We start from the raw sequence: 9,436 nt of genomic DNA on the forward strand, positions 1-9,436 counted from the left end.
TCAAGTGCATTTTATTTTCTGTGTATAGGTCCCCTAAGGAGTTTCATGTCAGGGTCCATGAATGTATACATTGGCAGTATGTGCACAAACACACTGTGGTTCTTGATTTCTGGAAGAATTCAAGTACAGAGTTCCAAAATCTCCTTTATCACTCAACATACAGAACCCTCTTGTCTTGAGTTAGGGAGTTAATTTTGCTCTTTGTCCATATTGTCCACAATCTTTTGTGTAGCCTTTTGTAAATGTAAGCAAATACTGATTATTTACTTTGTGCTAGGCTTATAATCCTTTGCATCCAAGAATAGGATTGCTGACATAGTCTGCTTATAAATCTCTTTTTCTGTGTGGTACTGTGTCTGAAATGACCATATATGAACTGAAGCCCAGGTCATTCTACTTATCCGAATTTTCTAGCCTATCATTAAACAGGATATGCTCTTCTCTACCATTCTCCTGAAGAGTTCAGGAATCAAAGAGACACTAAATTGGAATTAACAATCAAATATTTGGAAATTTTTAAATAAGAAAGTTAACTGTGTCATTTTAAACTCAAAATTTAAAAAATAACTTGATTTGATCCCTACGTCATTGGATCCCTGGAGATATTCATGTTCAGATATTCTTAATGTGTTGTTTTCCTGCCTTTTGTTCCCCATCGTATTTAATTTTTATTGTTTGGTTTTCTTCTGATATAATGGACTTTTCTGAATTGAGCTGTATAGAACATAATTTTATGTCTATGCTTTACAACTGTTCTACGAGTCTTCATTATGTGATGTTTTCTCCATCTGTTACTATTAATGAACAAAATATCTATTTCATTACTATTAATGGACAAAATATGTCAATAACAGTAGACATAAGTCTCATCCAAACTTTCAATTTCTCCCCACTTCTGACTACAAAGGCCTACCAGAACTATCACAAATTTAGATTTCCCTCAGGTATCTTGGACTCACTAATTACAGTAGAGGGTCATAGCAAGTTTCTAAAAGAATATTACTTTGATCTCTCTGAGATGACCTCTAATGTGAACCTTCCATTGAACGTTAACAGAAATCTCCATTCTACTGTGACCAAATAGCTTCTCTAAAATCCTTATTTGCAACACTTAGCAATTTTACAATGCAATTTTGCCTTTTAGAAATTACAGTTCACCATCACTCCTGTTGATATAGAAGAGATATCACCATTTCTCAATAAGCGTGATGCTCAAGGCAGCATGCAGTAGAAATTTTAGTGTTCTCAAAGACTTGCTTTATTTGGGACCTGAAAAAAAATGCAAGGTTAGAGTAATTTCATTATTAACATACTCCAAATTTTTTTCTGCATTGTTTCTACGTGTACCCTCTAGTTTTCTATGGCTTCATGTAGAATTCTGGCTATCCAAAGTCTGCAATATGGATTTAAGTTTTGACTTCACCAAAGGTAATTTTTATTAAAGTATGACCTCTTATAGATTCTGTACTTTTAGAGGGACATTTGATAGCTTACAAAGGGAATTTCATTATTAATATCTCAAATATACATATAAAGATAGATGTTAGATAGCTGGAAAGCTGAATAGGTGAAGAGAGAGATAAATAGATATATAGACAAAAATCTTCCTAATCCCACTTATCTGCTCCAATTATTTCCCCAAACTAGAGAAACATAGCTCACAGAGATCAACAGTATGTATTCCATGTATAAAAACTTGCCCAAATCTTTTCTGAATAATTACCATATAAATAAAAGCTAAAGAAGTAGTAAGTCTGCTATCATAATTATTTGATACATGCACATATTATGTCATTATATAATTTGATATATCTTTTTATATATATAATTTGATACATGCACATATATCATTCATGCACATATTATACCATTATACCATTTTAATATGTGCATATGATGCACAATTCAGGCATCATATTGTGAATATCCGTCCTTTGTAATTATGTTTTAAATAAAAATGTGATTTCTAAAATTTTCTTAGTATTAGTACATGTGACCACCACTAGCAGTACAGATTTCTCATTCAACAGGCTTCCAACTTTCTTCATATTCTGCGTTGAAATTATGACTAGATCAACAAAGATGAGCATCTTCAAATGTTTCAACATTCTCTGTGATGCCATCAACATTTGTTGTTTGCTTAGGAGTGAGGGATATTGCTGAATTTCTTGAAAGAAACAGTCTCACTGATACTGTAATACATGGCATGAAAACCTAGTGCTGGTTTAATTTTTCGAAATGGGTATGATTTTCCAATTGTCTCATTCTATCATCATCTAAGAATCACGTATTTATGTTAATATTGGGTGCTATTGTTGATAAGCTACTTGTAATAAATGAGTCAAGCAAAAAGGCATGAATTCTGCAGATGGTGGAATAATTCAGTGGGATAATCTGCATAAGCAGATTCATACTTTCATAGAAAACATTTTAATTTAGTGTTTGGCTTTGATCACTAGCTTACTGAACATCCCTAATTTTTTTTATCTAGTTCCCACCTTCTTTTTAATTAAAAATTGTACTGTGATTAGTGATTAATCTTTTTCCAAGCAGCAACATGATTATATTATGCTATGTTGTATGGTACAGATTTTCTATTGTTATAATTTCATTTGGATAGCTCTATGTTACCAGCTTCCTCAGTGAAATACTGCTCCCTGTGAAGGAAAAGCCAACAATTCAATATTATCTTGGATTTTATTCACTTGAAAAGAAAGCATATCAAAGTTTATCAGACCACACATATTTGATTGGTTTATTCCCACAGAAGAAACATATATGGTGTTCATTATCTGGGTTTCTTGTAGATTTGATCATTCATTGCTCAACATCTAATTTTTGGGGGGATGACAATATTCACATTCAACAAGTCAACATTCCTCTAACTTAACAGAAACAGCTATTAATGGACTCTCTCCCTCATATCGTTTTTCACATCAGGCTGATGATAGAGTATCCAAGAGGCCCCCCCAAGGCTCTGAGATCCTTTAAATAGATGCTGAGCCAAAGAATGATGTTGTGAGTAAAATCTCAGGTCTCTTCCACAGCGGTGAAGAGAGTAGCAAGGCTGGTTCAAATCATGACATGTTGTGAGAAAAGTTTTTGAACAATAGTCTGTGTTCTCACTCTAGGTATTTATGCTCCTCCTCCATTCACGTGAAGTAGGTTTTTATCAGTTAGTCACCAAAAGGTAACCATCTTGCTTGGCATTATTTGCATTTAGGATTTTGGAAATTTTATTTTTATTTTGAATTCATTTGTTTGTTATCTATTTTATTTTTAGCTTCCAGAGTTAATCAATAGAAAGTATAAAATTATTTCATGTTCTTATGTGGAAAATGAGAAATCATAGGGAAATATATTGAGAATAATTTTAAAAACTAATTTTCACAAATAGCAAGAAATATAAAGAATACATTAAGGGGAATGAAATTCTACTACTATACTTGGAAGCAATAAGCCAGGACTAGACCAGACGAAGAGCAGCTGCTAGTATTTCAGTGAGAAAGCTGTCTTTTGATCTCTGTAGGGGATATATCTTTTGACCTCAATAAGAAGATATTTCAGCACAAAGGTTCAAATAGGTAGTTCTTTAGATTTAAATAGCAATTTTTTTTTTATCCTTTGCCAGTTTACTGGATAAAACTGTGGTTCTCAAGTTTTAATGCACATCAGAATAACCCAGAGGGTTTATTAAAGCCAGATTGCTGCTTCCTAACCCCAGATATCCTCATTCAGTAGGTGTTGGGTGAGGCTCCTCGTGAATTTACTTTTCTAAGTTTCTGGGGGTGTTGATGCTAATTGTCAAGAAACTATATATTGAAAACCACTGGCGTAGAATATACTATTGATTTTGTGTACATATGTCCTTATAAGATACTAAATTGTTATTTTACGCCAATAGAGACTCTATTGCCCCCTTTATGTAAATAGCTCTTCTGGTGTGAATCAACATTTTAAAATGGGCCTGTCCTGTAACGGGCAGTAACATTTGAGGAAGACAGAATATACAGAGGAGCTTTGAATGTGACATAAGGAAGTTTGAGTCTCAGTTTTTTTCACTTTTCTGTGCTCAGTGGCTTGAGATGATCAACTACAGTCAAAGGCTTTCTTTTTCTACAAAATGGGAACAATACTTATCTCCCAATACAGAGCAATACAAATTTAGTATCTAGTCTCTTTATATTTTTTTAAATTGATTGCATATGGCATATATGGAGAAATGAAAGACAAGAATGGTATATGTTAATTAATGGGGGTTGCCTTCAAGGGGAAGAACAGAAGGGAAATACAGCATTTTACTTTGTACATTTCTGCATTGTTTGTATCTTACATCAATAATCATTTATGTAGGAATTTTGTACTTAAAACAATTAGAAAGTAAATGATATGTTTTTTAAAAACGATATCAATACACTGACAGGAGGCTTCTGTTTGGAAAGCAGTATTATCTCATATGACAAATTTGTATTTCCCTTCTAAAATACCGACCTGCGAATGAATCTTTAGGTTTTCTGTTCATGCTAAGATAGAACCCCAAAGCAGTTCCTGTAACCGGTTATTTTTCTTTCAGCCCTAGCTCACACAGTTCCTGTGCTCTGTGTCAAAATGTGCTACTGCTGAGCACTGGGCTTCCCTTGGAGCGGTCAGTGAAAGTGATGTCTAATCAAGAATAACTTTCTCTGCAGGTTTCTTTCCTGTAATTTACTTCCCACTGATTCTCACGGAGGTGATTCCACAGTGAAAATACAGTCGCTGTTTAATCAGTTCCCTTGATTTCTTTCTGAAATCCATAAGAAGATAGCATTGCAATAACACCCTGTCACTGTGGTGGCTTTAGAAACTTTGGGCATTTTGTCAACAAGCCTTCTCTTAGCGGAACCCTGCACTAGGCACTACAGCTGTGTGTATTAGTCTGTTCTCATGCTGCTATGAAGAACTACCTGTGACTGGGTGATTTATAAAGAAAAGAGATTTAATTGACTCAGTTCTGCGTGGCTGGGGAGGCCTCAGGAAACTTACAATCATGGCGGAAGGCACCTGTTCACAGGGCGGCTGGAGAGAAAATGAGTGTAAGCAGGGGAAATGCCAGACTCTCATAAAACCATCAGATCTCGTGAGACTCACTCATTATCACGAGAACAGCATGGGAAAACTGCCGCCATGATTCAATTACCTTCACCTGGTCCCATTCTTGACACATGGGGATGATAGGAATTACAATTCAAGGTGAGATTTGGGTGGGAACACAGAGCTAAGTAAATGATATCACTGGATAGAGAATACAGTAAAATAGAAAACATGGTCTACACCCTGTCTCTCAGCCTAGAACATAAAGCCAGGAAGAAGGAGTGAGAGATTTGAGTACATGATGAGAAATCAGAATTGGGTGGAAGGCAGCTAGAAAAAATGAGCAGATGAAGCAAGAAGAGTGAAGAAGAAAACTGGATTGCATTATCTAAAGAAGGAATATTGAAAAGTTTCAGAGTTAACAACTCTAGCTTTAAAATTTTAATTGTAATGTAAAAGTGAAAAGATGCCAAAATTTTCTGAAGCAACCCTAGGAATAGGGCGTTATTCCCCAGAGAGAATATATGCAGGTTCCATTTCACTGTACTCCCTCCCAGCTGCTCCCATGATTCTTAGCTGAGCTCCCTCAGTTAAGGATCATATTTCAGTGATGGTTTGTCTGAATGTCTGTCTGTATTCTAGACCACAAGTCAGAAGTTCAAAGGCGGAAATTCTGTTCATACTCTGTTTTGCAATGATTACTGTGTTGCTTAAAGGTCACAAATATGTTGAGTAAATAAAAACATTAAAAAAAAAATTAAGTTCCTGAAACATAATCTGATACCGAAAGGCATTGTGAGTTATTTTTAGAAAAATTGTAGATGCTACTAAATTAGGCTCTGTGTTTTCCAGTTGCTGTTATTTAGAATTTTATGTATTCTAGTTTCATAGTTTGCTTTGGTTGTTTTTCCTTTTTATGGAATTCCTAACATATCCATTCTTTTTTTTTTAATTTTTTCTCAAACTGTCTTCCAAACTAACCTTTCCTTTGAACCTGTGCTTCTTAATTGTCAATGCGATAAAACGTATTGGTTCCTTTGTTTTGTTCTTGCATTCTTTTAAACAAATAAACAACGAAATGGAAGGAAATGTGTCAAGGTCGCTATTAAGAATAGAAAACAGAACTCTAAAGGAAGATTGCTACCAAGAGAATTGTTTTTAAAGCCAGAGAAAATCACTATGATTTTGTTTTTCTTTGTGAGTCCTTTTCTACGCATTGATTGTGGCTGTGCCAAGTAACAGAAGGGAAGAGAAAAGCCATTTTAGGACACGCCTGGCAGCATGCAGGTGATTTGGGGCACAGAGGAATTCCAGATCCGCCCACCATAATAGAAGTAAAGAAACCACAAGGCCAGGAAGAGACAAGGAAAGAACAATTGAAGACCATTCCAGGCAAGAGATCAGACCTAATAAGCAGATGCTAACTGGAAGTTCAATTAAGTCAGAATGGAATCTGGGGCAAGAAGAGAAAAGCTGTCAGAGTGAATGAATTAATTTTATAGAGAAGTATAATGCCACACCTATCTAGGTTTATAATCTCAATATCAAATAACTATCATTCTTCAAGCCTAAATCATAGCTTCTTCTGAAATTCTTTCTTGACAACCCCAAAGTGACATGTTTTCTTCTAGACTCCTTTAGTTCTCGAGGGTGCACTTCTCATTCATTAGCCGACATAGCCTACCTTGTGTCCTGGTTACTTTTCTTGTGTGATGTGTGAACTCCCCTGTGTTGAAGCTTTTACAATTTCTTTTTTGCAACTTCTAGATTGTTTGTCTTTTACTTAAATAAATATTTAACTACTGTGGTGACAATTACATCATATGATCATCTGATGACATCAAAATCCCTCATATGAGTAATACTGTTGTAATCTCAAATCAAGTTCAAAAGATAAAGACTCTATTCTCTTGCACCTTGCACTGTGTACAAGATTGGTAAATTGATGCCATGTCATTGGAATATGGAAGATGTTCATAAACCAGTCCCAGACATTCTGAGATCCATTTTATTTCCTTGATATGCTTCACACTTTCACACTATCTGAAATTATTGTGTCCCCCTCTTTGTATCTTTCTCCCAACTAAATTGTAAGCTCTGTGTGTGCCAGGACCCTTTCTGTTTTGTTCACTGACAAATCTTTAGGGCCTAGAAAAGTAACACTTATCAGGAGCTCCATATCTGTTGAATTGAAAAACTTGTTGATTTTAACCAGATAATATGATGCCCTATAATCCAAAAGTATTGACAGAGCTTATAAAATTAGGTCCTTCGTGTAAAGAATTAGGCAAGGTCTGTATTGATGTAGAAAGATGTTAAAAGGTGCAAAAGCAAATATGCCATAGGCCTGTCTGCAAAAGGGAGAAATACTTACAAGAAGAGGATGATACAACTCACAAAGACCAACATGAAGCTTCCAGCTTTCTACTTACCAAGTCTTTAAGACTTGGCAAATGGAATTATCATCAGTTGTATGGTCTCTACTGTATTTTATGCCTACCAACATTGGTGTTCAAAGTTTTTTTACAATTAGACTATACATTTAGTTACACTACTCATACAATTATCTATAGCAGAACTTCAGCCATTTGTCTTGTCTCTTGAAGTCCATCCTTCCATGTTACCTCCTTGGCTTATGTACATTATAGGAGTAACTCATAAAGGACAAAGTGCTCACACACTGGTCTCTGTTCCCTACTGTACTTCAAGAGTAGAAGCATAAGTCAGTGCAGCCACAGAAGAGAGCAAAATGACACTAGTATAGATGAAGATAATCACATCCCAAGCCTTGGGGAAATCTATATGTGCATAAAAAGGCATACACAAGAAAGTTCTTTGCAGCCTTGTCAATAAAAGCAACAAATTAGACATAACTTAAAGTTTTATTAACTTGAAAACAGATAAATACACCATGATATATTCACACGAGGGAATATTTCTCAGCAGTCAAAACAAATGAATTACTGCTATATCTCTCAACATGAATAAATCTAAAAACATAATGTGGAATGGAAAAAGTTAGGTATAACACACTTTATATATAGTTTAAAATTGCAAAAAGCACCATAAAATTTATATATGCATAAATATATAGCAAATGCATATGAGAAAATAATAATAGTGCTTACTTCCATGAAAAGAAAGGGAGTGGATAAAATTGAGGAAAATACAGGCTCACAAATGTATATGTAATGTTTAATTGATTCTTTCAAAATTTTCAAGAAAAAATATTTCATAATATTAAGGTAGTTATGCACAACAGTGTTATATCCTTAATGTGCTTGCTGTATGTTTGAAACATTGAAATAATAAATACTTATTTAAACAACAACAACAACAACATTTATTTCCAGCCCTGGCCCCAGACCCTACAGCTGCCGAGATGTTGATGCCTAAGAAGAATCAGATTGCCACTTATGAACTCATTTTTAAGGAGGGAGTCATGGTGGACAAAAAGGATGTCCACATGCCTAAGCACCCGGAGCTGGCAGACAAGAATGTGCCCAACATTCACTCATGAAGGCCGTGCAGTCTCTGAAGTCCCGAGGCTACGTGAAGGAACAATTTGCCTGGAGACATTTCTACTGCGACCTCACCAAGGAGGGTATCCAGTATCTCTGTGATTACCTTCACCTGCCCCTGGAGATTGTGCGCAGCCGTCCAGAGGCTGGCAGGCCTCGGCCTAAAGGTGTGGAGGGTAAGCAACCTGCAAGACTCACAAGAGGGGAAGCCGACAGAGATACCTGCAGACGGAGTGCTGTGCCCCCTGGTGCCTACAAGAAAGCCGAGGTTGGGGCTGGGTCAACAACCGAATTCCAGTTTAGAGGCGGATTTGGTCGTGGACGTGGTCAACCACCTCAGTAAAATTGAAGAGGATTATTTTGCATTGAATAAACTTACACACACACACAAAAAAAACACTTAAAAGTCCAAAGGAAAAACAATATATTCACAAAAGATGAGTTAAAGTTATTGAAGTTGAAATAAGACTGGCAGAAGTAAAGGAAAGGAAAGGAAGTAGAACTGAACAAGATGGACAAGATGGAGGAGGGAGCTTGAGAAAAAGATCCAGAGAAGTAGGTAAGACCTGAAAGAAAAGATGAACTGGGAAAGTCCCAAGTGATAAAGGGTGAGAATGGAGAAGTCACACCGACTCAAGACAGTGGCTCATGAGTCAAAGGGGAAACAAAATGGAAAACAGAGCTAGCACCGTCTGCATACCACAATAGGAATATCAGCAAAGACGTATATACATCACTGTAAAGCAAGCAATGTGCAAACATAATTAGTTCCCTTCCTAAGGGTCGATATGCTAGGATAAAGTTAAGAACATTCTAGGAGCCAATTAGCAAAATGCTGCTTTTAG

General features: G+C 35.9%; 1 pseudogene; it reads left to right on the forward strand.

Annotated features, from left to right (window-relative positions):
* The first annotated feature begins 8,452 nt into the window (after positions 1-8,452).
* LOC100457093 (small ribosomal subunit protein eS10-like) lies at positions 8,453-9,210 on the forward strand (annotated as a pseudogene).
* Positions 9,211-9,436: the final 226 nt, after the last annotated feature.

The sequence above is a fragment of the Pongo abelii genome, chromosome 4, assembly GCF_028885655.2.
Source record: "Pongo abelii isolate AG06213 chromosome 4, NHGRI_mPonAbe1-v2.0_pri, whole genome shotgun sequence".
Classification (NCBI taxonomy): Eukaryota; Metazoa; Chordata; class Mammalia; order Primates; family Hominidae; genus Pongo; species Pongo abelii.